Genomic DNA, 26237 nt, shown 5'->3' with positions numbered 1-26237 from the left:
TTTCCTTTTCGCTACTATCCCCCCCCCCCCCCCCTTAAACTGTTCTTATCTCAACCCACAAGTTCTCTTACTTTTGCTCTTCCGATTCTCTACCCCATCCCACTGGGGGGGGAGGGGAGGGTGGGGTGAGCAAGCAGCTGTGTGGTGCTTAGTTGCCAACTGAAGCTAAACCACGACAACCTGGAAGGCCACAGACAGACATTTGTGTTGCTGGCTTTTGCTGATACCTGTTGAGATACAGGTGGCTGAAGCACTGGAGGGAATAGATGTGGATAGAATAGCCAACCATCTTCTAGAGGAGAATCCCATGAATCAAGGTGTTCATATAAGCACTTTAGTACCATTTTTGCATGTCCTTTTCCCCTACAGTCTACATTAGGATTGAGCCTGTAAAACCTATAGTAGCTACAGGTTGCATGTTGTCAGAACAAGGGGAATACAAGGAGGTCCTTCCTCTTTGAGAACTCCCCTGGAAACAGAAAAAGGCATCTCAGATCTTTGGGAAACTCTCAAACCCAGCTAAATGAGTGCTGCAAGATACATTTTTTAAAGGACATTTGTCATATTGAGCATTTAAATAGCACATCGATTCTCTTTACAGTTTATTTAATATTCTGGGTATGTCAGATCTGGATTCCATTTGCATTTGAAAGACACCTGGTACGGTCAGAAGAATATTGAGAGGAATTAATTCATCTCATCCTGCATTAGGAAAGCTCTTTCATGACTTCAGATATTAAGTTCTGTAACAGTGATAGCTTCCAATTAATTGCTCTCAATGACATTTTCTTGTTCACATATTTTTGCATAGAGAAATTTCCTATACTGTCTTTTTACAATTATCTGATCTACCTAGCAAAGTTGGACCATGATATCTAATACCACAATATGTGAAAATTAGTCAGCCAAGACAATGCTAATGGATTTTTTGAAGCTGATAATATTTGTTACATCTCTTTGGTTTGGGACAGTGACTTATGACATCTTCGTTCCTTGAAAATTGTAGTGGAAACTGTTCCCATTTCTGGTGTGGTCTCTTCCCAGGATAAGACAGCTCCAATGGCACTTCAGTCACACCCATCCCTAGAGGTACCACCGCAGGAAAACATAGGGTTCATTTTCAGACAGAGAGAATGTGCTGGTTTTGGCTGGGATAGAGTTAATTTTCTTTACAGTAGCTAGTATGGGGCTATGTTTTGGATTTGTGCTGAAAACAGTGTTGATAACACAGGGATGTTTTAGTTGTTGCTAAGCAGTGCTTATACTAAATCAAGGACTTTTCAGCTTCCCATGCTCTGCCAGGTGCAGAAGAGGTTGGGAGGGGACACGGCTGGGACAGCTGACCCCAGCTGACCAAAGGACTATTCCATACCATATGGCGTCAGGCTCAGTATATAAAGCTGGGGAAGAAGAAGGAAAGGGGGATGTTCGGAGTGATGGCGTTTGTCTTCCCAAGTAACCGTTACGCGTGATGGAGCCCTGCGTTCCTGGAGATGGCTGAACACCTGCCTGCCCATGGGAAGGAGTGAATGAATCCCTTGTTTGGCTTTGCTTGTGTGCGCGGCTTTTGCTTTACCTGTGAAACTGTCTTTATCTCAACCCACGAGTTTTCTTACTTTTACTCTTCCGATTCTCTCCCCCATCCCACTGGGGGGGAGTGAGGGAGCGGCTGGGTGGGGCTTAGTTGCCGGCTGGGGTTAAACCACAACAGTCCTTTCTGGCACCCAATGTAGCATATTCCAATCAAATCTGTCATTATCTCGAACCCTTCAAGCCCCACATTGGGTGCCAAAAAGGACTGTCGTGGTTTAACCTCAGCCAGCAACTAAGCCCCACCCAGCCGCTTGCTCACTCCCCCACAGTGGGATGGGGGAGAGAATCGGAAGGGTAAAAGTGAGAAAACTCGTGGGTTGAGATAAAGACAGTTTCACAGGTAAAGCAAAAGCCGCGCACACAAGCAAAGCCAAACAAGGAATTCATTCACTCCTTCCCATGGGCAGGCAGGTGTTCAGCCATCTCCAGGAAAGCAGGGCTCCATCACGCGTAATGGTTACTTGGGAAGACAAACGCCATCACTCCGAACGTCCCCCCTTCTTTTTTCTTCCCCAGCTTTCTATACTGAGCCTGACGCCATATGGTATGGAATAGTCCTTTGGTCAGTTTGGATCAACTGTCCTGGCTGTGTCCCCTCCCAGCTTCTTCTGCACCTGGCAGAGCATGGGAAGCTGAAAAGTCCTTGATTTAGTATAAGCACTGCTTAGCAACAACTAAAACATCCCTGTGTTATCAACACTGTTTTCAGCACAAATCCAAAACATAGCCCCATACTAGCTACTGTAAAGAAAATTAACTCTATTCCAGCCAAAACCAGCACAGGTAATCAATCATGACAAGTCCAACTGCTGACATTCAGAACTGTTTCTGTGCTTCCTAGGGCCCACTTTATCAGGTAAATAATTAGATACAAGATCCACACCTCCCTGTTTTACATTCCTTACATCTTTACACAGAAGAAATAAGCAGAGCTGGCTATTGATGTCTGGTTGATACTTTCCTCTTAGCTCTTCTCCTCAATTGCAGAATGATAATGAAACCAAAACAATTTTGCGAGTAATGCGAGAATTAAAGTTTTTAAGATACCACCTTAGTCTAGTTCAGAGAAAGTTGAGATATTCTCAAATGCAGGAATCTGTGTTTGTTAACAAGGTTTTTGTATGAAGTTGAGCCTAAAGCGGTTGCTAATCTCACCCTCTGAGATTCTCATCTACTTCGATTCACCAACATCAGGGTAAGGAGTTGTGCGTGCTCCAACCTACAACCGTATTGGCTTAAATGCAAGATAAACACATCCAAGCATTACAAAGTAAACCTGAAGTTTTGCAATTGATATCTCAACTGAGAAATTTTAGAAAATAATTTTAAGTTCATAGAACTGAAAGGGTTACTTATGCTTATTTAGAAAAACTTACCTCTTAAAAAGCATTATTTGAAATAACTGTATTTTGAGAAATAGATTACTCTTTAGTAAACTCAAAAATGAGTGATTAGGCAACTCTTATAGTGCTTTCACTAACTTTATTTTCAATCATTTCACAAAGTATCTGAAAAGTGTAACCTTTTTTAAAAATAATTTGTTCCACAGCACAAATGCAGAGATAGATTGATGTTACTATTTGCTTCATTTCCCATTAACTTTGCATTTCAAACCCTCAGGATATTATTATTTATAGCCATCCGTGTTGCAGTAATTTTTAAGAGCAATAAGGATTGAAACTGTACAGTGTCAGATGTGTTCACACATACAGCTTCATGCAAAAAGTTCATCACGTAGGTAGGCACGAGGTGAAACAAAAGGGTGACTGTAGTTACACACACTTGATCGGTAGACAACAGAAGATACAGATGGAAATGGATTTACCCCCAAAAGCTATGACAGAGCCAAGAACTGATCTCAGATTATTTGAATACAACTAAAACACGCTGTGAAATTTTACTCCTAAGAGAAAAAAGTTTGTGTTCCAGCTCTTGTGCTCTGTAATAAGCATGAAAAAAAAGGCCATCTTAAGGGCTTTTAAGTACGAAAGATTACAACATGGGAGCAAAACTGAGATGTGGCTTCCTCTTGCAAATACATAGTACTGGATTTGAAAAAGAAAATATTTAGCAATACTGAAAATCAATGATGGACAATTCTGGCACAACTCCAGAATCAAACATCTAGTATATTGACATAATTTTTACTTCTTCTAACTGAGTCTGCTGGAATGTGATTTATTTCAGCCAGCCCTTGTTCCCTTACAGGAATTGTTGACATAGTCTATTATAGCAATCAATCAATATCTGATTAAATGAATGAAGCTCTTTCATTACCTTCAAGCCCAGATTGAATTGCTGCAGCCGTAACGGGAAGACAATATTTTACCTTGCTGTGGGGAAACCCCCACCCTGCTTCCAAGCCCTGATACTTATTGTTCAGCTTGTTTGGCTGGAGAGGAAGATTTATGTTCCCCCTTTCCCAGCAGCAGTTAGGAAAGAAGGCAGAGGATTAATCAACCATCGGGCAGCTGTGGCATTGCTTTCTCTCTGAACTGAGTGTACGGTTTAAATTTTGACTGCTAGGGAGGGAGAGGGAAGGAAGGAGGATTTCCAGAAATGGGCAGTCTGAACCCATGGAAGTGGAATTACTCCTTGTCTGTATTATCCATGCTACATCACCAAAAATGCAAGCCCTTATGTTGGGCCTATCATGTATCACTTTGTTGTCAGATTGTCGAGGAGATCTGTGCTAAATCTTTAGCAGCTTCTGGCCTGTTATTATTAGGAGGCAGAAGAAGAAACAAGGTAGGCTCCAAAACTGCTTTACCAACAGGATTAATTGCTGGTGGCCCAGTGGCTGGCTGGTGCAAGCGACAGTACCTCCAGTGCCCTCGGAGGAGAGGCTGTGAGTCTCTTCTCTCTCTAATTGCAACACACAGGAGGGCTGCGTTGCTTCCTCCTTTTCTCATCTTTTCCCTTTCCATATCTCTAGCTTCATTACTGAGAAGAAATAATTTACCAGAGCTAATAAAGTCATTTTGCAGCACCAGCACCAGTGTACCTAAAGGGAAAGGAGTATCATTGGTTACTTTGAAATAGCACAAGCAGAGCTAATGGAGGCTAATAACCACGGTAGCTACTGATTGTTTGCTCCTTCACCAGAGAGGAATATGGTCCTGGCTTTAATTTTCTTAATGGGAGATTAAGAAACTGTATTTCCACCAGCCTAACAAACCTTGTTTGAGTGTTTGTGTATCATAGCACTGGGTCTTGCAAGTCCCTTGAAACTATGCACAGAGCTATTTTGAAAATGTTACAAAACCATACTTAAACTAGGTTAGTGCTCTGCAGAGCTGTTCAATGCTAAATCAAGCTCTCAGATGTGAGATGTGCCTTTTTAGTTTGTTTCTGCACAGTCAGTCACGGCAGAGGTGTGACGTTTCGGAGCAGAAGCCATTGGCATGTCCCCTTGCAACATCGCTAGAGCTCTGCCTGGGCTGCAGTCAGTCAACGCGGCAGCTCCGGCACCCTTGACCGGCCCCGTCCATCTCCAGACAGAGCGGTTAGCGTGTGGAGTCAGCCCTAGTCCTGATCCTGCAGGCTTGGTTGGGGTTGCAAGGGAGGAGCCTGCTCCCAGACATATTTTACAAGATCCTCTTTCTGGAAACCTCCAACTTTCTCTTTGCTCTTGGGCTAAGTGCAGTTGGCCAAGGGTTGTTCATACTCTCGGTCCCAAATGCAGCAGGTCCTCAGAAGGAGGGGGCTGGCTGCTATGGAGGAGGCAGGGGCTGAGCATCTTTGCAGCCTCGTTGACCTCCTCTCTCCTCCTCCAGGAGAAAGCAGCAACCAACACAGACACCTGTGCAGACTTCCCGGTACAACCGAAGCCTCCAAACCCCTTACAGGCTCAGCAAATCCCACCCCAGGGCTGAGCAGCCCTCAGTCAGTGGCACAGCCAGGATCACCTCTCCAGTGCCCTTGATTCCCATTTCTCCAGGCAGTGCTGTCACCAGCGCCATAATATATAGCTCTCTTGAGCAATGAGAGAAATGGGTACTAACTAGCTAACACGGCCCGTTTTGCTGGCTACAGCTGGAAGTCGATGTGTCTAGGGGAAAGCGCAGCACTTAATCACTCACTTCGGGTGCAAATTTAGAGTGTGAAACTGTTGCCAAGTTGAATCAATTATTTTATTGGCTGGAATAAGTGATTATGAAGCTTTCTTGGCATACAATTAGCTCTTTCTGTTTCCTTTTTCCAAGCATTGCAAACCTTTTAGAAGAAACACCAACTGAGAGAAAATGGTTCAAGAGAAAATGATTTAAGGATCACAGGGCAATTTTTATACTTTAATGTTATCTGCACTATAAGAAACATGGCAGCTTCCACATTTTAATTTTGGGGAATCAAAATGAATGCTTTTAAGAATTGCCTTTTATGCTAAATGAAAGTAAGAGTAATGACTGACTGTAACAAGGGTAAAGTATCTTCCCAATGTCAGAGATGGATTGTGGGTTAAAAGTTGACCCTTAGCTGCTTTTTCTGATGGTCTTTGTTCTGTAATAATCAGATTTAGAAAAACTTATGTAAGGCAGTTGAAAGTAATTCCACTATATGCAAGACATCTCAGGGAGCAGAAGTAACATAATTTATGGACAGCCAAAGAAAAGAGTAATACTTTGGAAAAATTCAAATGGTTCCTTCCCATCATCCTTCAGCAGCAGAGGATATGTAGACAAGGTTTTAGACTTGCAATTCTTCCTACTTTTTTGCAATTTTAGGAGAAATTGTGGGTACATTACATTCCATAACCTCCATTAACCTTCGCAACGTGATAGATTCAGGCTGTGATGGGCTTAGACAGGGGGTGGGAAGCAAAGGAGGCAACTCACAGATGAGGAACCTTTACCTGCAGACAGATTTCATCTTGTTCTTATAAGAAGATATGAGCAAAGCTGGGAACTGCATGGGGCTCTTCCACGGGACAGGCCTGTGCACAAAACTATTTGCTCTCTCCATGTCGAACCTCCTGCCCTGTAATACTGCAGAGACATGGTGTGGCTGAAGGAAGGCTGGACTCTGGGGATGGGGAGCACAGCGGGCAGCATCTAGTATCTCTGTCTAAGGCATCTAATTCTCAGGCATTGCAATAGGTGATCCCCTAGTCTAGTCCAATTTGGCAGCCTGTTTCATACTGTAAATTCAAGCTCCTTTCTGCCCTTATTATAGCTAATCTCCATCAAGAGACAGTCATGCCTATTTAGACACAAAAGGACAAGTAAGGATCAGTGTCTGGCCACTGTAAGCCTGGAGTAGTCCCATTGGTTTCACCAGCGTTCACATTGCTTCCTACCAGCTCATCGAGGCAGAAGCTGGAGCAGGGGTTACTGGTGCTGAACGTCAGGAATACTTGAGGTGGAAAAAAAAGCCACTCTGGACAGCTCAAAAATATGTAAAACTACACCAACGATTACAGAAAATCTTTGCTTTAAGTGTCTTAGATACACAGTTGCTAATGCATGTGATTAATTAAAGGCCCTATAGGAAAACTAAGTGATGTAAAGTATTATGTACAAACCAACCAATTTATTGCAGGTTTAATCCACACAATAAAATTAATATTGCTAGAAGATCTGATTTACATAGAACCTATTAATGTTTTATGTTAAATTATTTTCATCATTAGTCTTAGAATATTTACAAAATTATATAAAATAGATATTTTCTGAAAGCACTAACAGCTTCTCTGTATAGTAAAGATTTGTAATATACTAAGTAATTTGAGTTATTTCACATTCAGAAAGCAGTAGGGGTTTGCAAAAGGAGTAGTCAATTATGTTCTAATGATGGTGCTGATATGGTGGGTACTTGCTCATGGGCATAGTCCTGCTGAGTTTTATAGAATCAGTCATACGAACATGGCTACTGGTGAATGTGTAAGTGGGAAGAATCCAGGTCTGCAACACTGTCTTTCACAGGGAAACAGCAGTCCCTTGGTGTCTCAAGGAAGAACTAGAGCAAACCTCTTCACTGGCGCTTTCTGACATTGGCCAAGACCATCTAGCCCCCATACTTTCACCTCAAGTGTAGTCACTAAAAAGCATGCCAGCATTCACCTTTGGACCACCTAATATAAACCATGTGGCTATTAGCTGAAAAAAAAGAGAAAGTGTGTGTAGCATAGTGATCTTTGGTAACTCTTTCTATGCTTCATCTATTAAATATCTATGGCCGTATCCCTTCACAAAGAATTTGCATCAGCCTGTGCTTCTTTCTTAGGAATGGGAGAAATAGTACCAAAACTTCTGGTTTTGCAGGGATGAGGAGGAAAGACAGAAAAAGCTGCTTTTCTTTACCAGAATCTTTCTGGACATATAAAGATACATGCTGCAGAGTAGTTTTGTTTTAACTTCTTTTGTTAAGTTGCAATTTTTCCCCAAGAGCAGTTTCGGGAATATCCTTACAGGATACCTCTGTAAGGAAGAAACTGTGCTCCAGAATGAATTAATTGATCTCAAGGCCACCAGAGGTGATTTTCATCAGCCAGTGTGATTTAAGCTGAATGTGATCTCCTGGCCTTGCTTCAGCAGAGTTGTACCTAAGTTGGAGAGAGCAGCCAAAGCCACAAAGCCTTTGTATTCGCATGGCTCTGCATTGGAAGTGCTGCTGGTTCCCGCGGGAGGGAGGGAGAGCAATCCTGGTCCCTGCTTTCTGCTCTGGCAGAGCCTCTCTGCAGTAGAAGGAGGTTCACTGGATACCCTCCTTATGTGGACACATACGTCAAATAGTAAGAGATGCACAGGACATTTAAGGTCTTGGTCAACCAGCCCATCCAGCTGAGCCCCATATGGCACTGCTATTGGTAATTTAGGGCAGGTAATGCCTATTGGTAATGACCTGCGGGACAGCCCAGGCAGGCTCGCAGAAATTATTACCCAGAGACTTAAACACCAACTGCTTTTAGCTCTGTGTGCATCTTCTACACGAAAACACTGTAACGTGGATGGAGGGTGATCATGCAATAACAACCTGTGAGCTCTCAGCTTGCAAACCATCTACCAGTTGTCACTGTCTGATGGATTATCCAGTACACAAAAAAGTTGCAGGGGTACAAACATAACAGGATGGTGGGGTATGCAAACCCCCAAACTGGCTTGGGGGTTTGCCTGTCATTGGGTTTGCCTTCTGCTGCACAGAGAGGGGAAAATCGGCCATGCATGATCTTTCTTGGGCAAGAAGTGGTTTCTCATAGCTCAGAGAATTCAAATTGAGCAGTGGCTCCATTTAATGAGTCAGTCTGGTCTTCTTACTATTGAATAGCAATAGCCTGTGCTAGGAATATATTAGAGAAAGAAAAATAAATAGGAAAAAAAATCTATTTTGTGAGCAATTGCAGCTGTCAAGCTGCTCTCAGACTCTTTCTCATTTTTAGTTTTATCATTACACAAAAGATGTTTGTTCCAGCCTCTTCCTCTCCAGGCTGGGCTGCCTTCTCTCAGGGATTTAGATGTTCAAAGCAGAGAGGAGCAAAATGTAATCCTTAGGCAGCCAACAGGTCTATGAAACCTGGAGTTTCCAGAGAGGACAGAGGTCAGCGCAAATGCTACAGAAAGAGATGTTTCAGAAGAGATGCGTGCCTGGCACACAGATGTCTAACTTACCCAGGAACAAAGTGTTAATGGGAGGTGCAGGGAGATGAGTCTGTCAGCCAGAGCAGAAGAGGCACAACTAAAGCCACGCAAACACTGTATTGTCTCATCTCTACCTAAAATGATAACTGTCCTTCCTATACCCCTGTTGTCCTCCTGGCAGCCTGTCTCTAAGCCTCCTTGAAGCAGGGGCTGGACAGTTCTGTGTAAACAAGGTTTGGTTCAAGATTGACTAGTTTGTTTAATTCTAGAGAGAAATATTTTGGTTGGGAAATGCTGAACAGGTCTTTAGATAGCTCCAACGATAGGGCTGACTATTCTGCCTAAATGCTCAGAGTTTAGTAGGGCCTATATACCGGGGTGAGCCCTTACAGTTCTCCAAACATTTATCCTCAGCCATCAGAACAGCAGCTCTGCTACACCACAGACATAAAAAACTCCTTTATTAATCAAAAGCTTTCTCCCACCCCACTTTTCTCCTAGCTATAACCAAAACCTGCTTGTTCCCATGGGAGCTGACATAGCCCACCCAGCGTGCCCGACCCACCTGGGAGCAAGGGGGGAATTTTATGCAGAGCTTCTCAGGTTGCCCCAGGCATCTGTTTCAGGTGTTTCTACAGGGAGTGCAGCTAGTCCTTGCAGGACTTCCTACAGGGCTGGAATAGAGCTAGTATATGCACAAAGCAAGCTACTGTGAGGAACCACAGTGTGGTAACTAGCCACACTTAAAACACAGCATAGTTTGTACTGGGTCTGGCTGGGGTGGAGTTAACCTTCTTCATAGCAGCCCCTATGGTGCTGTGTATCAGATCTGTGACCAAAACAGCGTTGGTATCGCACCGCTGTCCCAGCTATTGCTAAGCGGCGCTTGCACAGCGTCAAGGCTTTCTGTTTCTCACTCTGCCTCCCCAGTGAGTGGGCTGAGGGTGGGCAGGCGGCTGGCAGGGGACACAGCTGGGACAGCAGACCCCAGCTGGGCAAAGGGATATTCCATACCATGTAAGGGTTATTACATACCATATAACATCATGGTCAGCAGTAAAACTGGGGGTTTGATCTTTCCAAAGTAGTCATTGTTCAGACACTAGGTGGGCTGTCTGCTGGTGTGAGGTGGTGAGTGATTGCCTTTGCATCACTTGGCTGGTTTTTTTCTCTTCCCTTCACTTGTTAAATTGTCTCCATCTCGACCTATGAGTTTTTCTTGCTTTTGCTTTTCTGATTCTCTCCCCCATCCCACTAAAGGGGAAGTGAGCGATCAGCTTGTGGGTGCTTAGCTGCTGGCTGGGGTCAACCCACCACACATTATAGAAGTCATTGCTTTCCTGGAGCTGTGAGATTACTCTAATGGGGTTTTCTGGAGGTTTTCCTGGGTTTTCTTGTAATAATTTCAGCAGTGAGTCAGCTACTTATGCTGCAAGATAGATGAGAACAGTAGCTAAACAGGCTTAACCAGATATTTGTATTGGTACGCACAGAAGCTTGTCTAAAGTGTTTCTATTCATGAGGGGTACTGTTCATGTTATTTTCTATCTTTAAATATCTTTAGATTGTTGTAGAAAATTAAAGATGAGATGTGTACTAAAAATAGCAGTACAGATCTGTTGCAACATTAGGAAAACATAGTCATGAAATGGACTTTCCAGTCTGGGAAACTGAGATTACAAACTTTATTTTAGGACTGGAAGAAAAAATTGTGTTTTCCTGTTTCTTGCCCTACAGGAAAAAAATACTAAATAAAAATTCAAGCTTCATTAATTCTTTCCATTGATTGCAAAAGCATTATCAAACATTTAATATTGCTGTACGTATTCTGCTTAAAAGACAGTGTTTCAATTAAACACTTCACACACATCAAAAAAAAAAAAAAAAAAGATTGCTGTTAGTGAACTTTTTCTAAGAGGCTTGAGGCTCCTGAACTTCCCTTCACATGATGAGTTCTTGCGTTCGTATTTATTTCTCAATATAATATAGAACAAGCATTTCTGTGCCTGGGGTGGCATCTGTAAGCAGGTCTGGGTGGCCTGGCAGGCGATGGAGCGGGCAGGGCTGGCGGAGGTCCTGCTGCCCTCCCCGGCCCCGGGGCAGAGGCGGCTGGATCCCAGCAAGGTGCCCCAGGGCTCGGAGGGGCTGGGGGGCATCTCCTCCCCGTGGGGCGAGCCGTGCTCAGTTACAGCTCAGCACTGAGAGGGAGGGCTCCTCAGCTCCAGGGTGCTTAGGGAATCGCGGCTGTGTGCTTGCCACCAAAGAGGTGTTTGTCTGTCCCGGGGTGGTGCAAAGCAGGAGCATCGATGCAGCTTGTGCTGCCACGCTCGCCGTGAGCCGACCTCCACCACTGCTGCCCCTGTCTTTCTGGGGTAGTTCAGGGTGTCAGATCTCACCTCTCCTGCCTCATTCAAAGGCTTTGGTGGGATCTTTCCACCCGCTTCCCTTTTCAAAACCAAGGGGCTGCCTTAGCTATGCTTTTCCAGTGTGAAGGCAAGTCAAAGACAGCAATGGCTCTCGCCTTAATTTCGATGGTTTTACATAGCGGCTAACGCCATCTGCCTTTGCACTTGGTCAAGTATTTTTTGTATCAGCATTTAAGAAGAGATTCATTTTTTTTCAAAGATAACAGTGGTTTTGGGACACAAGTGTTTAAGGAGATCCGGTCATATGGTAACCCTTTGTACCCCGTCCAACTCACTTAGGTGTCGTCTTCCATCTTTAACAGAAAACTGTGTTTCCTAAAGCAACAGTTATTCTGAGGCAGAATAGGAATTAAGGAAACCTATAGAAATCTTTACTGACAGAATCAAATAATGTGTTTCTAGCTGATCCTACCACATTTCCTGAGTATCTCACAGCAAACATCTGAAGAGAACACAAAAAATTTCAGGCCGCTTAAAGTTAGCCCAAATCCTGCATCCTTGCCATTATTGATGAAAAGGCTTACCTATACTCTCTACTACTAGCCCAAATACCAACACACCACTAAACCAAAAGCCAGAGATTTTCTTTTTGTCAGCTGTTCTGGAAATGTGGGTGTGCTCATCTTCCTCTAAATTCCCCAAGTTTCTCCAATTTCTCCCCTTAGGAGCAAGCATACAGTAGCTTTTCCAGCACTGCAATATATCCCCTTACAAACTCCTCAGAGTCACCCAGTGGTGCATCCTCGGTGGCGGTGGCAAGAGGCAAGGTTGTGTCACGTCTTGGGAAGTGCCAGGTGATGAAGTCTTTCTCCCAGGCTTATGTAGGTCCACAAAGAGCTCGTGTACATCTCCCTCGAGTGCCAAGTACAGCTGGCTGAAAGGAGGCTCACTTTGGGTCTCAGCCACACCAGTGTCAGCCCAGTGTCCCCAGACGGCAGTGCCATTGCTGCAGCAGAAAGGGAGTGCTGAAGATGTTAAAACTGGATCGTCATTTGGTCACTGAGTGGTGGCAGCCTCCCTACAGGGTCACATAGTCCTGAGATCCCTTGCTTGAGCAATCTGCATCAGAAGCTTTGCTGACCATAGTTAAAGCACTTTATAGTTAGGTAGGATGTGGTGTCAGCTACAGGCATGGCTAGAAAATGTGGGAGGGGGTTTTGAGTCCCTGGCTGGTCCTACCTGTGATACAGACTCTGGTTATGGAAAATTTTAGAGCACCACAACTGTTGAAAGGGTGGTTTTATGACAAAACTGGGTATCTGTGCAGGGGATGAGTCTAAAGCAGGTGAGGCTAACTCCTCTCCAGGGGCAAAACATATGTACTGGATCATATAACCCTGTCCCTTCCCTCCCCTCAGTGCAGCTGCATCCAGCCTGCATAGCAGATATAGCTTTAAAACAGATACAGCCAGCCTGGGCATGTGAACAAGTGATGGTGTAATGTCAGCTCTGCTATATAACTCCGTACTGTCATTGCTGCTTGGGCCATTAACCAAGCTAGAGTGTGTCTGCCTCTGTCCTGCAGAAATGTAGTAGGTGCAGCCAGGGAGTGATGGAAAGGGCAGGGAGTTGCACTGTGTTTTCCCAGATTTTTCTGTGTCAGATGACACAGAACGTGTGCTGAACTGGGCAAGATTTAGGGGGGAGGAGAGGAAAGCGGTCTTTGGTCTTTTTGATGTCCCCAGGAAATCTGTGCTTGAGAGTCTCCATTATTTCCTATAAAGACATGCCTCTGACACAAATCTGCAGTGCTAAGCAGAATTTGCACAGACTGCTTTTGCCCAATGACAAGTAAATTTGTTTTTGTAGATAAGCTTGTAAGTAGAGCACAGCTGGTGTGGAAATGATTGGTTTTAATTTCTCATTTGTTTATGTCTGTGATTTAATTACTACAATCCCTGTTATCAGCTTCTTTAAACTTTTACTTATTATGGGGCATCAAGAATAAAATTTATTTCCTTTTGACAGAAAACTACTTTCACAAAGTGACACTTCATCAGGTAAAATTGTCATGTTAATCAGTCTATTCACGAATACACCATGCGTGTGAATAAGAATGACTGGAGTTAAATTGCATTAACAAGAGATCAGGAGATTGCAGGATGTTACCAATAGTTGTGGTCAGGAGTAATCATCAGGATCATCTCTGTAAAACCACGTGTGATTCAAGTGAAAGTTCTCCTCGCAGTTCCTACAGAACAAAGTTTCAATATCAACACACTTGCCACATAGCAGAGCCCCTGCCTGGGTCCATGATGGAGACATTACATTAGTAAAATGCTTTTCAGATCATAGAATCATAGACTTTTTTGCGGTTAGGCTGAATGTGAAGCAGTTTTTCTTCTCCCTAAACTTTCTAGGCAAAACATAGAGAAATCAAGAAGGGAGATGCTAACAACCTGAAGCAAAACCAGACAAGCCGAGTGCCAGCTCCCTTCCTCCCTTAGGAGAAGGAAAGGTTGATCCTTCCAAGCTGAGAGAACCCATGTATTGCTTTACTTAACATTAAACTTCTGTGTGCACCTGTAGTTTATTAAACTTCTGGTGCCATCCTTATGTTTGTATTTTAAGTGTTACACATTCTTCTGCTGTGCATTTGAAGTAAGTATTTGAGTCAGTAGGTAGAGGACACAGCATAATCCCTTCCTCCAAAAATTGGTAGTTTTGACATTGTACAAGGAAACCTGTCTCCACAGCCAATGTGTACCTACAGCACATTTTCCTCAGTATAATTCTTTCTGCTTGCTGGCTGAAGTGACTGTTTCACCTTTGCTCCTCTGCAACCACAACGGGTATATCTAAGTTCAAATTTCCCAAGTCCTCATCCAGTGCCCACTTTCCCATCTAAGCCTGTCCCTCTAAGGCTGGTGTGGAAGCAACTGCTGCAGGCCACAGGAAGGTCAAAAGCTGTATTTTGAGACTGAGGCAGAATATAAAAGATGAGGTTTACATTTCTGCATAGTTCCTGGCTCTGCGCAGGGTCTATGGATCTCCTGCCCAGCACATTTCTCAGGGGGCTGTGGATCAGGCCCATTGACTTCTTTTGAAAGACATATCTGACTTGCTACAGCTGTACAAGTTAAGCTACACTTTAGAAAATATTACATCAACAGTTCTAAAATGCAGATCTTCAAGCATATTAAAAAATACTAATTTTTTGGAGGGGGAGAAACTGCATATATCCATTATTAGTTGTCGTGTAAGAAAAAAAAAGACTAAACTTAAAAATTTATGATTTTATAAGTGAACACCTTGAATGCATTTAAGTTTGACCAAACTTAAAATTGCTGTAATCCAACAATATTATGTCATTCATCTATATTTAAGTCAAGAAAAAAGAGTCTCTCCAGACCAAAAATAGTACTGAATCCAATCAAAATGTTTAACACCATTGTCATGGTTTAACACCAGCCGGCAACTAAGCACCCCACAGCCGCTTGCTCACTCCCCCACGGTGGGATGGGGGAGAGAATCGGAAGGGTAAAAGTGAGAAAAGTCGTGGGTTGAGATAAAGACAGTTTCATAGGCAAAGCAAAAGCCGCGCACACAAGCAAAGCAAAGCAAGGAATTCATTCACTCCTTCCCATGGGCAGGCAGGTGTTCAGCCATCTCCAGGAAAGCAGGGCTCCATCACATGTAATGGTTACTTGGGAAGACAAACGCCATCAATCTGAACGTCCCCCCCTTCCTTCTTCTTCCCCAGCTTTCTATACTGAGCCTGACGCCATATGGTATGGAATAGCCCTTTGGTCAGTTTGGATCAACTGTCCTGGCTGTGTCCCCTCCCAACTTCTTCTGCACCTGGCAGAGCATGGGAAGCTGAAAAGTCCTTGATTTAGTATAAGCACTGCTTAGCAACAACTAAAACATCCCTGTATTACCAACACTGTTTTCAGCACGAATCCAAAACATAGCCCCATACTAGCTACTATGAAGCAAATTAACTCTGTCTCAGCTGAAACCAGGACAACCATCTATATTCTGCGCCATTTGATATCAAACATCATTCCCTACTTTAGAAGCCGAAATCCTACTGCATAGATTTTTCAGTTATTTTGGGGGGAAAACCCGCCTTCTGCAAAGCTCACAGTGAAACTCCTGTTGATGGAGCCTTCCCCTGTGTGTTTGCCCGGTTGGTGCTGAGGCTGCTGGGGCTGCAGCTCCGCACCGGGGGCGCGCGTCGACACAGCCCCCGTGCGCGTCAGCGGGGCTGCCCCGTCACACACACCCCTGGGTGACTTCCAGCATCCCTCATTCAAATCCTCTTGGTTTTTCTCTGGTAGTTTTTGCAGGCTTTTTCCACACATCTTGAGAAAGCAAGCACTGCTATAGCAAGGTGTGTCGCCATTACTTAGTTAATGTAGGGTTTCTCATGATTTGTTCTGCTAAACTCTATGAAATAGAGGCACTTCAAGCACGTGATTTATGCCTTTTCTGAAGCACGTGCTCACAAAATGATTAGACATTTCAGTCAAGTATTTCTGAGATTAAAAATGTAAACAGGATAAGGTACCTAACCTGTCAACTGATGTATCTATTACTTTTAATGAAATCAAACATGAATTAAGCCTACTGGAAGGCTACAGCCTACCTTTGGACAAGTGTATTATGCTATTTTGAGTGCTAGAATTAATTTCAGAAGGTTGCTTAATGGTGCTGCTAAAACAAATATGTTTTGCAGAAGCAAAATACTGCAGAACGGCACGTGACTGAAGAAAAAGTTTCTGTTCATAACGGATTCTTCTATTCGATTTTATATGAATAAATGAATTGGAATCCATGCAACTATTGTGTTCCTAAAGGTCTGCTGCCTGTTTGCTGAGCTGTACAGTGTACTGAGTTTATTATAAATCTAATGCTGCTCTGGTTTCCTGAATGACTGTCAGACATCTTTGATATGAGATACCTTATAGCTAACATATCTTCCCATATTCACTCTTACAAGCAAAAAGAGCTCACACACAAAAAAAGAAACAAAACAAAAAAGTTTTTAAAAGATGCATTTAATTCCGATTTCTTCTAAGTGCAGCCTTCTTTAAGGAGGTAAGTACTTAATTCTAAATTTTCCAAAATGACAAATTATTTCAGATGTCCCATTGTGGATACTTTTTGTGTTGATGCTTTTCTATGAGCATAGAGCAAATCCTGTTCAAAAAAAGTAGTATTTTTTGGCGGCTATTACAATGTGAAAGTTGAAGTCCAGCTGTAATTTTCTATACTACATCTTACAAAGGACTTGACCATCTGTCTATGATATTTTCCCAACGCCTCTTTCATTGACATCTATTGGGAAATAGAAAGTTCTCGGCAGTGGGTTTAGATATCTATCACTGTTTAAAGAGTGTGAGTTACGGTGAAATGTGGATATTTTCCTTCTGTTTCCTTGATGGTGACAGCAGGCATTCTGGGCATCAGAAACAAAAGTGAAACCGAGAGATAATACCTGTAGATCTCCTTTCTACAGTCTGGCTGGGCTGAGCTTGGAGGATATCACAACGTAAAATGGGTTCCTGGAATTGTAATTTTTTTCTTATATGAAGTCTTAATGCTCTAGGAGTTGGTTCTGCAAAGTATCGAGCCCTCTGAAACAACCACAAATGATTGGTGAGATATATGTCTGAAGACAATGCATTTCAGTGTGTTGTTGCTTTAGGTGTGAACACCTGCCTTGGATGAAACTAAGAAGGGGAGCATTGCCGCAGCAATTTTGTCTCTCCTGTTAGATGTGATATAGAGCACAGTGGGCTCTAAGCGATGGTAACTGTGTATAGCAGAGGGAGCTTCTTACCCTGCCTGCATCAGCCCTGCCTGCCGTACCACAGGCGGGATCTAGCTTCTAGAGGGACCGGAAGGCTGTGTGGTGCTATCTATCCCAGCTACTCAGAAATATCTTATATGAAAGATTTCAGAACAAACCCATTCTGCAATTTGCTTGAAGTGATTCCTTGTCTTTTAGTAAAACCTGTGAGAAAAAATGCTGAGAAGGTTTTGTGTCTTATAAAAAAAACTAAAAAACTCAATTAACAGTGTTCCACAGGCTATTCCACTGATAGCCTGTACAGATCCATGGCAAAACCCCACAGCGAGTCAAATCATGTCTTCCTCAAAGCGAGCGTCTCTGCATTTCCATCAGGAAAATATAATCAGAGGAGGACTGTGCTGCCTTCCCCAGCAGTAGAAGAATGAATGGGCTCTGCTAGGATTATTTGTACAGGAAATTTGATTGCTAATACACATTAAAAGGTGATGTTAAAATGTTATGACAATGAGGACTACCAAGATCAATAAAGAAACTGATGTTCTGGAAAACCAGATCCAATTAGATGGAGATCCTGATGCACTGAATACGTCCGCTCTTCACGGGCAGTACATCACAGCCGCAGCAAATGCATTGCGTTCACTGTTCACAGACTGATCTGTCTCCAACTCCCGTCACACAGAGACCTGCAGGAAAATGTCGAAAGTGCCCAAGAGACTTAGGAGTCCCAGTCACTTCAGTCCCCTAATGGGCGTGAGCTCTTTGGGCAAGCAAGCAGAGCAGGGTCAGTGCCGAGCAGGCAAGCCCTGCCAGGGGCTGCCGCCGCATCAATCAAACAGGCGGTAAATTAATCAAATAGCCATGCAAGCTGGCAAGAAAGAACAACTTCCTCACACTGAAACTTCTCCGTTCTGGGATATTCTTGCCAGACAAGGGGTAGAAATACCCGTAACCACAGTTGTTTAAGGGAAAAAAGTTGGTACAAATACACAAAATTATAGTCCAGCTGTTACTTACCTGTCTAAACGTTCTGTCTCCTGCTGTGTTATATTTTGTAACACTTATACGGTATTTCTGCCTTTAGTAAAACGTATTTTGAAGAAACAGAGAACAGTTAGTGTGGGGTTTTTTGCCTAGAATATATGATCAGATTTTTTCTATCATAAAGTGAGAACCGCAGGTTGAGACTTGGAATGACTTCTCAGTCCTCTGTGCCTTAGAACAAGGCAGAAGATATAACTTTGGTCTTGAATCTTAATTTCTTAATATGAAAAATATATGCCTATAATAATCATGTTAAGCATAGAGGAAAGATAGATAAAGCATTACAATAATATTTTGGGCTTATTTTAATATGATTCAGAAGCCAGCAAAGCAATCTAGCATAAGCTCAATTTTAAATGGGAGGTCTCTCCTGCTAAAATATATTATGTACTTTGCCAGACCAAATCTTATTACAGTAAGGCATTAGGAAAAAGGAACAAACGTACATGTTTTATTTAACTAACAAACTGCAAATTTTGATTTTGTGTTTCCAGATATGCTATTTTAAATTTATTTGTAACACATAATTATGCTAAGATTGGATTTTTTATAGGCACAAGGATTAGTATGGTCTGCCTGCTTAAGCAATACCAGAAATCAAATGTAAAATAGTTGCATGCATAGACCAAGTGGAATTTCTGTTTGACCTGAAACAAGTGCCTGTGAGCAGACACCAATATTCCCCAGAAAGTTCTGACTGTGTGATACCTAATAGTATGGAATGAATGAGAATCTGGAAATACAAACAAGAAAAAAAGGAAGAAATAGGTAAGAAAAAAGTCCCAATGCTAAAAACATTTTCCCAAAATCCTATTACAACAACTTCTATTATTCATCTGTTAGGCCAAGCACAGAAAGAACCTTCCTTGTAACTGCAGCGGACAAACTGCAGTTAAGAGAGCAGATGGTGTGACGAGGAGCTTTCAGGGCCAGGATGTCCACTCAGTGGTAGCACGACTCAAGGCAGCTTTCGTAAAGTCACGTTTGTCGGGGAGAGCAATAGAGCCGAACTGAATTCACAGGAAAAAAGAAATTGCATTCCTGATTCCTTTATGTAATTGTTTTGGAACCGGTATTGCTCTCCAAGCTGCTATGTCTGCATTTATTTAAATTAAGCAGAAAGTTTATGTATAAAGGTGAAGCTGGAAATCCAGCAATATTAAGAATCGGAACCTAAGTGTCATGTTGTACAACTAAATAGCACGTAAAATTGAAATTGCTCTCTCTGTCTTAATGCTATATGATATTTCTAGAATTTAGTACACTTTTAATGAGCTTGTAATGTCAGCTTTTCATAAGAAAAATTGTAATAATTTGATAATTCATCTTCCTTTATCTTTTTACACAAATTTTGTAATGCCCGCTAACACAATTCCTGTGCTTTTTTTTTCCTGTTTCCTTCAGTATCCTTTCAGGATACTTTCTCCTGGCACAACTAATAAAATACAATCCTGAAGTGAGAGCAGCCCTCGGTGCTCCGTCAGGCTGGGTATGGAACAGGGCAGCTTCTGCAGGGAAAATGGGATTCCTTTGGGAACAGGCTTTCTCAGGAGCTTTGGATTTTATTTACTTTGGTTTCTTATTGCAGGGGGAAAAAAAAAATGTATGATGAAAGCTCACAATGCTCTGAGACTGGTTAAAAATCATAATGTTTTGCTAGCGGTAAAAATAGAAAATGTGTTCTTTTATGTGACAGGGCTCCTGATATATGAGCCCCAAATGATTCTCCCCTTCATTTGATATGTTACAAACACCAACATGCACAAAGTAAACATTTTTCTTCAAAGGAGAGTGTTTGTAAGAAAAGCATGAAGAAATAAAATTAAATAAAAAAATCAGTCAGTTCATGTAAATGCCAGATATTGTTTATAATGGAATGAGAAAGCAGAACAGAAAGCTTCGCTACACACGGATAGCTCTTCTGAGCATAAGGAAATTTCAAATGAAGGACCAGAATCAAAAATGTGTGATACTGTACCCTCTAATACACATCAAACTGTTAAGGAACTGATGGTGATATCTCTCCCCATAGCTCTCCCAGGAAAATGATGGTGTCCATGCATACTCCTGAAAAACTGCTTGTGGAAAATAAGTATTGAGGCTGCATTAATTTCAGTATCCCCTATTTAAGAAACATACTAATAAGTAGGAGAGAAATGAGAGAAAGAACCCAGGCAAAAATTACAAGATTGAAAGTGATCTTATTTACTGTTTCTGTAGCGTGGCTAAGGAAAGCATTTTTCTCAATGTTTCAAAATAACCAACAAAGATGTAGAAGCTGACAGCCAGGAGCAGAAGTGAGACTAAACGCATTTTTTATCAGTGAGGGTAACACCTTTGCAGTGATTTCCTAGGGGAGTAGCAATCCATTGGTAATTTCTTTAGTCAAAATTAGATATTTTTCTGAAAATCATGCTGCAGTTTAAATGAGGCTTTATTCAGGAAGTCCTAAGGCTTTGTACTCCCAGCAACACGCTATCCAGCGGTCAGCAGATTTCAGATGCAAAGTTCTGGCTAAGCTTGTTATAGAAATAGAGGCAAAAGCTGAGACATGCTCAGCATTTTTACACTTACCGCATTTGGGGCACCAGTTCCTTCAGCCCAGTGTCTTGGAGAAGCCATGGACAGGAATTAAGATTGAAAAATAGCCTTTGCTTATTTATTATTTGTTTTTGACATTTTTTTGGCATCCTGGACGAAAAGGTGAGATCTGTGCTGGCCCAGATGCTATACCCACACAGAAAACTGTATCTGCCCCAAGGGTAAAGGATGCTGTCCTGTACTGCGAGCAAGCACAGCATCTGGTGGCACACGTGTGGGACTCAGAAGACAGACAAGAACTCTGACCTCAGGATGTTGCTTGGGAGCACTGGGCAAACATATAACAAGGCGTGTAGTTACACTAGGGGGGCTGTGGAGCGAGTCAGGGTGACCCAGGACTGACTACCCTTCAGCGGTCCTCTGAGCCTGCTGCAGCCATGCGAGCTGAGCTCTCTGGGGCAGGACTCCTGCTCTTGGGGTCAGCAGCAAAGCTGCACCAACAGAGTAGCCGCCCGGCTTCGGGACGACTGGCCATAGCCTCCTGGCATTTTGTCTGCTCTCCACAAGGCGGGAGAACAGACAAAAGCCAGGAGAGGGCCCACAGCACCTTCCTCTCCGCTCATCGGGGACGGTGGCCTCAGCTCTGCCCTGGAAGCACAGGCACAGCAATGCGCCAACCCCAGTAGTGATGACTCCACTCACAACTGAGCCCACAGACATTGGAAGTGTTGGGTCTTTGACTCAGCATCTAAGGAGGCGTCTTCCCCAGTTTCTGACCTGGTTGGTGTAATCACTTCATGAGAAAGACAGTTATTTCATTAGTAGTTACAGTTAAACCTTGAAACACCTTAGCTTAGCCAAGGATCTTTCCCAAGGATTTCTCCCTTTGCTGCGGAAGAGCTGTGCAAGCCCCGCGACATGGCACGTTTTCAGCCAGCACCATCATTTTGAGTACAGGTGGATGCAATGATGTATTTCCCTTAAACACTGGGCCTCCTATTCATCTACCAACATAATGATTTATGTCTCATTCCCCTGATAGCTCTGTGAGAAGGTAACAGCCCACCTTCAGTGCAGTGTGCACTCTGGTATCTCTTTGGTGTTTATTTTGTCCTTACTACTAACTTCACAGACAGGCCGTGACTCACATTTAGTGGGACTTTTCCACTTGTTCTAACACTCAAGTCCTGCTGAGTATGCCTGAGGCTGACAGCTCTCTTTCTGCTGGGTCGATGCAAGATAAACCTGTCAGCCAGTGACAGTATTCCAGCAGCATCCCACAACACCACGCAGCCTTCGTAGGATGGAGGCCCATCCTACATAGGATGGAGGCCCATTTGAAGGAATGATAGAGCAGCTCAGTTGATCTACATGCCAAGAGCAGCTGTGTTTCCAGAAGTCCTAGCCATGGAGTGAGAAGACAGACTGCTCATTCAGCATTGCTCAGACCAAGCTAGGCCAGCCTGTGTGCTAAGACAGTGGTGGCAGTCATTGGAGAACTTCAAAGTGATGCCCTGTCTTTAATTTCTGCTGTAGCACTTAACTGCAGATGGCTTGAGACTCGGTGTTGGACGATAAAAGCTTCAATTCCCATAAAACTACTGTGCATACCAGTGAAACTGCTTGTCCCCAGCATGTTAGAAGAGGTGCGCAGTAGCTTGCAGAAGTAGGCTTCTTAGCACAGATAGTCTTAGTCCAGCTGAGCTACTTCTCCCTAAATTCCAGTCTAATTTCCCAGTAGCCAGACACCACATCTACCCACCTTACAGATGCCACAGTGCCCTCCTTCCTGGAAGAGCAATTGCAACAGCTCATAAGACAGTTCAGGAAGAAACAAGTCAGTTGGAGATGTTGTGCAGTCCATATTATTCATCTGCATAACTTAGTAAAAGTGTCCTCCTCTTCTTTTGAAACCCAAAGGTGTTCCAGTTTGCATGGCAGGACTGAGCCTTATGAGGAACCCTCCAAGAGGTCCATCCATCTTGCCCTTTGCCTTTCATTACTGCAGAGATGAATCATAGTGAATCACAACCGATCTTCTCTTCTTTAGTTCAACTCTACTTAACATCAAAGGTTGGATGCTGCAAAATTTTAGCTGCATCCTTCCTGCTGTATCACTGTGATTTATTGGTCTCTGTCCTTCAAGACTATATGCTTTATGTATTGCAGTTACTCTGCATTCGTAAGCCATTGCCACAGACTTACTGTATAACCTGGGACAAATCATTTAGGAGCAGAACTTTGTAAAGATATTGTGGTGATTAAATTTGGTGGACTGTTCACTAAATACATTGATTATTCTGTTTCTTAATATCTCTTTGGCTTCATTCCTTATTTGAAAAATGAAGATAACAATACTCAGATATTAAATGGCTTTGTTTGGCTAATTTAGCTTGCTTACTCTCCTAGGTAAGGTCTTTCTTTTACTGTGTTTGCATAGAGCATAATTTAATGAATCCATCTCAGGTAGAGCTGCGTATGTCCTGGTACCTCAGGATATACAATTCCACCTCTAAATGATATTTTAATGTATTTCACTTTTCTTAAAACTACTACAAAGTGAGAGCACATTTATAATGTCAATTTTAATGCAACTTTTGCCATCAAACTGCTAGTTCAGATTTAATATCCGCAAAACTATTTATCCTGTTCATAACTGTAGACCACATTAATATTTTAAGCAACTCAACTCACATTTAAATTTGGATCTGAAAAGACATAAGCAAAGTAGCTCTGAACGATGTTGAATAAATAGAATATTTTTTTCTGAATTACGTTAAAATTATTTACTTCTTTACACATAAAATAAGTGGGACTTAGTTCACAAGATTTGTATATAAAGTAGGAAGTGAATCACTGTAAAAGTAAACGTTCCCCTGTTCTCACACTCTCTGTCATATTGATAGGTTTTATGGGCAGTATCATTGCCAAAATGGGTTTGTGAATGTTTCAAAAACATTCTTAACACCAATACACAAAAAGCGTCTTATAAAAAAGTAACAACGGAATTGGCATACGAGTCAAGAACTGGACTTGGCCAAAAGTAATCAGAATCAGTCTTTCCTTGGACTTCAATAGGTTTAGATCATACCTTAAACATTTTAACATTGATTTAGCACTCAAGAAAATCAAGAGTAATGGAGAGGAGCTGGGTGACTAGAAGCTACAGTTCTGCTTCTAAAACTATGGGACAGCTGTGTATGGAGATGGTTTTCCAAAGCAAATAGGGGGCCTTAACACTGCTCTAAATGAAGTCCATAAAGAGTGTCCATAAAGAGTGTCCACAAGGAGCGTCCATAAGGAGCAGAGAGCGGTAGAGCTTCTTGGGCTATTCCTATTGGTCTTTTTCCATCAGGAGATGCCACCTCATCAGAAATGAGGTGCCTCATGGGAAAAAGGTTCATTTTGTGAAAGTTTTGTTATAACCACGTTCTACTTTTTTTCCTTGGGAAAGCTACCTGGTTTTCCACTCAATGCTCTATTGAGTATGGAGGAGCCTGGGCAGCCTTGGTGTCTGGCTCAGGAGCACCCTGCAACACTGATCCCAGAGCCAGGGACCCCGTGCGCCAGGGAGGGCTGGGATAACTGACTGGCATGGATAAGAGACAGGTCCTCTGGGATATTTCTGCTCTGAATTAATTCTTACTTCAAAAGCCAGTAAAACTCTGGAAAGGCCAGTGCTTCCTTAAATAGGAACTATTTTTACCAGTGGTAGCATTACCTTACCTCACTGTTTGCATCACTCCTTTATAATTCATCAGGGTACACTGTACATATAAGTTGTTAAGTGTCCTGATGGGAGATGGACACATAACGTTGTTAGGTGGATATGTCTGGAGCCGCATGGAGCTGATCAAGTGAAACAGCAAATAGTTTATGCCTTACTCCGAAAATCAATTCTATGGGAAATTTAATTTCTGAGTAGGAAAAATAAAGTTACATTTTCTGTCTTTTCTTTCCCCCATGCAGCTAAAATGTGAAAAATAGATCTATCAGCAGTTCTCAGGCATTTATTAAAAATATCACTAACGGCTCCTGGTAAAAGGTGTGCTGACATAGCCCTACACAGGCATCTCCACCCATGAGCTCTTCACCTGGCCATAATCCCACCGTTCTCTGGGCAAATCCACACATCCAATCTCCACTCTCTGTGGCCACGGCGCCCCAGTCGTGTCCCACACAGCTGCCTTTCTCCCTTGGGTGCTAGTGCTCTCCCTGCAAGCACAGGAGGTTGTTGTCCATCCTCATCTGACAAACAGCATCCATTTGTTCTCACCAGTCCCTTCCTCCTTCTCCTCCTGCGGCCAGACCTGGTTTTGCCTGCTTTCTCCAGTAACTTGAGTCGTTATCAGTGTTTGGTAACTTCCTTGCCTCCTGGGGTTATCAACATGTTCCACAAGGGCACAAATATCTCTAAGAGCATCCACCCACGAAGCTGTCAACACATTCAGTACAAGTATGCCTCACTTTCTCAGGTACGGACTGTACTCCCCGGTCCTGCAATGCTCAGGCTTCATGGCATTGCCTGTGACTCCGGCTTTTTAAATTATTCTCTCTGACAGCCATTTTTCAAGAGCATTTTTGTGTCAGTATTCACCAGTGATGTGCTGTTGTAAATATTTCACTGTATTTAAAACCTGCAGGTAGTTTTCTTCTTATTTCCAGCATTTCCGTCCTGTGCTGTTTTGATGGGATACTTGAAAGAAGATTGAATAATTTCCACTTAACATTTGAGCTTCAATTTTAATTGGGTGTCAGGTCAGGGTCTGAATTTAAATTGATCTGAGCATTGCCTTTCTTTCCTTCTTCTCTTCATTCTGCTCCTGATCTTCACTCCCATGGGACAACACGACTTTTGCAAAAGCTGTTCAAATGCTTTTCCCATCCACGCTCAGTGCATTGCCACAGTTAGCACAAAAGCACATAGAAGAAGGATGAGAAATCAAAAAAATCCACTCAGACATCTCTCATTTCCTTTAATGGGCTTTAAAATGCCACAAATTAACATAATCCATCTTGGAGAACTGGTCAGAACATTGCATTTTAAAAATGTAGCAGTTGCGGGTGGTTTTTTTTTAAAAGTTTTCCATTAATGTTCTTTATCTTTCAATAAAAATAGAAGCAGAAGGTCTTTGGAAAAATCAGGTTGTGCTCTCCTCCCTGTCCCCACATGTCTTTCCCTGCTTTGCTGTTGATAACAGAGGGCAGGAGCGAGACACCGGGTGCATCCAAGGTCTGCACTGCTGCTGCCACCCGCTCTCTGCCCCCAGACCTGCCCCTCCGTTCCCCAAGCAGGCATCA

This window comes from Mycteria americana, chromosome 2 (assembly GCF_035582795.1).
Source record: "Mycteria americana isolate JAX WOST 10 ecotype Jacksonville Zoo and Gardens chromosome 2, USCA_MyAme_1.0, whole genome shotgun sequence".
Lineage (NCBI taxonomy): Eukaryota > Metazoa > Chordata > Aves > Ciconiiformes > Ciconiidae > Mycteria > Mycteria americana.
Note: the sequence above shows the minus strand (reverse complement) of the source record.